Raw genomic sequence first — 4,910 nt, 5'->3', positions numbered from 1 at the left:
CTAATTATGAGCTTTATCAAAGAGGAAGGTCTTAAGTCTACCCTTAAAAGTGGAAATGGTGTCTGCCTCCCTGACCGAAACTGGAAGATGGTTCCATAGGAGAGCAGCATGGTAGCTGAAGGCTCTGGTTCCTATCCTACTTTTGGAAACTCTGGGGACCACAAGTAATCCTGCATTTTCAGAGCACAGTGATCTTGAGGGTTGGTAAGGAACTATGAGCTGCGACAGATAGGATGGAGCCTGACCATTTAGAGCTTTGTAAGTAAGGAGGAGGATTTTAAATTCAATCCTGGATTTTACAGGGAGCCAGTGCAGAGAAGCTAAAACAGGAGAAATATGATCCCTTTTCTTGGTTCCGGTTAGAACACGAGCAGCAGCGTTCTGCACCAGTTGGAGAGACCTAAGAGATTTGTTGTTTGAATAAAAGGAAGTTACAGTAATCCAGCCTAGAGGTGACAAATGCATGTACTAATTTTTCAGCATCTGTCTGGGATAGGATATGTATAAGTTTTGCGATGTTACGCAAATGAAAGAAAGCAATCCTTGAAGTTTGTTTTATATGGGAGGCAAAAGATAAATCTTGATCAAATAAATCTCAGAGGTTCCTTACAGTTGTGCTAGAGGCCAAGGTAATGCCATCTAGAGAAATTACATCATTAGAAAAGAAGTTCCTGAGGTGTTTGGGGCCAAGAATAATAACTTCAGTTTTGTCTGAATTCAACATCAAAAAAATTATGGCTCATCCAGGCTTTTATGTCCTAAAGACATGTTTGAAGTCTAGATAGCTGATCAGTTTCATCTGGTTTCATAGATAGATATAATTGCGTATCATCAGCATAACAATGGAAATTTATAGAGTGTTTTCTAATTATGTTGCCTAGAAGAAGCATATATAAAGAAAAAAGGACTGGTCCAAGCACAGAACCCTCTGGCACTCCGAAGCAGACCTTAGTATGCGAGGAGGATTGATCATTGGTGTGACCAAATTGTAATCAATCTGATAAGTAAGATTTAAACCAGGTTAGTGCTGTTCCTCTAAGGCCAATTAACTATTCCAGTCTGTGTAGTAAGATTTGATGGTCAATGGTGTCAAATGCGGCACTGAGATCTAACAGGATTAAAGCAGAGACCAGACCTGCATCAGAAGCAATCAATAATTTGTTATTCATTTTTACTAGTGCCATCTCTGTACTATGATGAACTCTGAAGCCTGACTGAAAGACCTCGAATAAACTATTATCTTGGAGAAAGTCACAGAGTTGGTGAGCAACCACTCTCTCAAGGATTTTTGAAATAAAGGGGAGATTAGATATCGGTCTATCGTTAGCTAATATCTCAGGATCGAGAGTGGGGAAGGGGTTTAATGACAGCTACTTTAAAGGACTGTGGTACACAGCCTGTTAATAAAGACACATTGATTATATCTAATAAATAGTTGTCTGATAAGGGCAATACTTCCTTAAGTAGCCTAGTTGGGATGGGGTCTAGCAGGCATGTTGATGGCTTAGATGCAGAAATCAAAGTGTAAAGTCGGCGAAGGTCAATGTTTCTTTAATTTTATCATTAAAGAAACACATAAAGTCATCACTGCTTAGGGCCAAAGGAATACAAGGCTCTATGGAGCTGTGACTCTGAGTCAGCCTGGCTACAGTGTTGAAAAAAAACCTGGGATTGTTTTTATTTTCCTCAATTAATGATGAGTAATAGTTTGCCCTGGCATGGCGGAGGGCCTTCTTATACATTTTAAGACTATCCAGCCAGACTAAACGGGACTCCTCCAAGAAATTGAATGCCAATTTCTTTCAAATTTCCGCGATGTTTGTTTCAATTTGCAGATCTGGAGGTTAAACCATGGGGCTAATTTTCTTTGTTTCATTATTTTCTTCTTGAAAGGTGCAACAGCCAGTAGCATTATTAACCAGACAGTCAATTTGAGAATGACTTAAGTTAGAAAGAGTATTCTCAGTCACTGTGAGAAATGGTAATAATGCAGAAGGAATCAATTTCTTAAATTTAGCCACTGCTGAATCAGATAGACATCTAGAATAGTAACTCTTACTGAGGAGCTTGTAGTCGAGTAATAAAAAATTGAAAATTATAAAATAATGGTCTGACAGAGCGGGAATCTCAGGAAAGACTAATAAATCTTCAATATCTATGCCATATGCTAGGACCAGATCAAGGGTGTGGTTGTAGCGGTGGGTGGTTTATGTACACACTGACTGAAGCCAATTGAATCCAAAAGCATGAAGAAAGCAGAACTAATAACTTCTCCTGTTATGATGCTCTTTGACAGGAGATGTATTAATTTTTATGAGATTTTCTTGTACAACTCCCCTTTTGTTTATTTTATATTTAAACAAATAAAATGGTCAGGGGACAGACACCATTTTTATAATGTTTACATTATGGTTGTGTGACTGTGCTAGAAGCTCAGAGAAGCGTGTAAGACTGCAACTCTGCACCCTGGTCCCAACTCTGGGATGTCATGGCTTTGGGCTTCTAATAAACTCGGCCAGATTCCTAGAGAGGAGAGCAGCCCCATCCAAAGTGGGATGGATGCCATTCCTCCAGATAAGACCAGGTTTACCCCAAAAAGAGTGCCAATTATTAACGAAGCACACATCATTTGCTGGACACAACCTCAACAACCAGCGGTTGAGTGATGACATGCGGCTAAACATATCATCACTGGTCATATTGGGGAGGGGTTCAGAGAAGATTACGGTGTCCGACATCGTCTTTGCGTACTCACACACTGACTCTATGTTAATTTAGTGACCTCCGATTGGCGTAAGCGGGTGTCATTGCCGCCAATGTGAATAACAGTCTTACTGTATTTACGCTTAGCCTTCGCCAGCAGCTTCAAATTTGACTCGACGTCGCCCGCTCTGGCCTCAGGGATACATTTGACTATGGCCGCTAGTGTCACTAACTTCACGTTTCACAAAACAGAGCTACCAGTGACCAGGGTTTTGTCCTCAGCTGGTGTGTCGCTGAGCGGGGAGTACTTATTTGAAGTGTGAAGGGGGGGTACAATGGAAAAAAAGCAACAAATCCCAAATGCAAGGTTTCTTTTTATTTACTGTGAACAGACAGTAGTGCAAATTAAAGCTTGTTCCACCTAGAAGCATTCAGTCCCCCCTGAGGTTGTTGGTACAGCACAGCTTCTAGAAGTGTATATGGGCACATAGCAGATGAACAGCCATAAAAAATATTCAGTTTGTGTTTTAGAATATTGGAATCTTTGAATATTTCATTCAGTTTTTAAGGTATACTTTGCAGAGATTGTCAGCTATTGCCTGTAAAGAAAATTGGCAGTGAAAGTAAAAGGGAAGGCAAACCCCAGACTCTGCATATTTGCATTTTGCTGGCACTGTGTCCACGATTTTGGCTGCTTTCTCTTGAATGCATGCTGCTTGTGGTCTGGCACTGACACACAGACTGCCACCTAATTACTGGCACCTGGTTGGTTTCAAAAAAGGTCCTGACCTCCCGAGAGCACTGTGCCCAGGAAAGTAAATAAGAAGAAAATGAGAAAATCCAGGCAGAGGGAAGAGTCTGCAAATAAATACCCTGCCACACACATACTAAGATATGAGTCTTCTATATGATTATAGATCATAATTCTCACTTCAGATGTTTTTTACAAACATGTTTTAACTTACTGTTTAACTGTAACATGAGATTCAGCCAACTGCCATTGTGCAGAACGAACAAGGTTACGTCACCTACCAGTTCATTGGTCCAGTGCAACCTGGTAGTTGTAGATTTTCTACCTTTTGAGCAAAATTGAATGTAACAGTCCTTTTTCTCTGTTTTCTCTGGTCATTTGGCACCAATTTTCTGTTTTTGTAAGTCAGAGACGGAGTAATTTGATGAGGACTTTCTTTATATCTGTGAAATACTTTCAGGGGAAGTGTATGTTGAGGTTAAGTGCTCAGTTGGTTTCAGTGGGAACTACATGGTGAATGTGGCCGCCTGTTTGAGGCACTGTAGATTGATGATGTCAGCCAGATGTTTGCGACTGTACACTGTGGCTGCAAATGAATAAAAAACAGAACAACACTTAGTCAAGCCAAGTCAATTTCATTCATAGAGCCCATTATCACAAAACATGGTTTGCCTCAGAGGCCTTTATAATGTACAACATCCCTCTGCCCTTAGACCCTCACCTTAGACATCACCCAAGGAAAAACTCCAGAAAAAGAACCCCTGTAACGGGGGGAAAAAAGGAAGAAACCTCAGGAAGAGCGGCAGAGAATGATGAGGGATCCCTCTTCCAGGACGGACAGATGTGCAATAGATGTCGTAAATAAAAAATGAAATACAATTGTGGCAAATAGGTAAGAGGGGGAGAGAGGGGGGAGGGGGAGAGAGGGGGAGAGAGGCACATCAATAGTGGATAAGAGTCTCATGCATATATTGATAGGAAGGTGTCCAAAGGCATGATAATGGCATTGGCGCAACCAGGACCAAGACCACGATCAGGGCGAGCGCAGCACGAGCACAACCAAAGGCAGGGTCATAGCGCCAGCACAGATATCACCACTATCAGGCACAGCCAGGGTTGTGGCCAGGATCCGGGAAAGCTAGGAAACAAGGGAGCAGGAATGCTCTGGAGAGGCAACGGGATTAGCATAGTGCAGTTCAACAGACCCAAGGTGGTGAGCAGTAAAAAGGATAAGCACTCAATGAGGATCCTAGAGTCACTGATCAGCAATTACAACTTAAATATGAATGCCAGAGAGCAGTAATAGAAAAGAAAGAAAGAGAGAGGAAGCAGGGCGAGAGTGGCAGGTCTGAACGGACTCAAAACCACCCCCGCTGTATGGACTTGTTAAATATAAAGTTGAGTTAATGCTGGTACTTTTTAGGCAAAACCACAAAGGTGTTGGCCTCTGAGAGAG

At 41.6% G+C, this 4,910-nt stretch overlaps 1 pseudogene; it reads right to left on the bottom strand.

The window, feature by feature from the left end:
* On the bottom strand, window positions 1-2,239 carry LOC121949927 (annotated as a pseudogene).
* Window positions 2,240-4,910: the final 2,671 nt, after the last annotated feature.

This window comes from Plectropomus leopardus, chromosome 11, assembly GCF_008729295.1.
Source record: "Plectropomus leopardus isolate mb chromosome 11, YSFRI_Pleo_2.0, whole genome shotgun sequence".
Classification (NCBI taxonomy): domain Eukaryota; kingdom Metazoa; phylum Chordata; class Actinopteri; order Perciformes; family Serranidae; genus Plectropomus; species Plectropomus leopardus.
The sequence above is the reverse complement of the archived record's forward strand: the minus strand, read 5'-3'. Positions and strand labels throughout refer to the sequence as shown.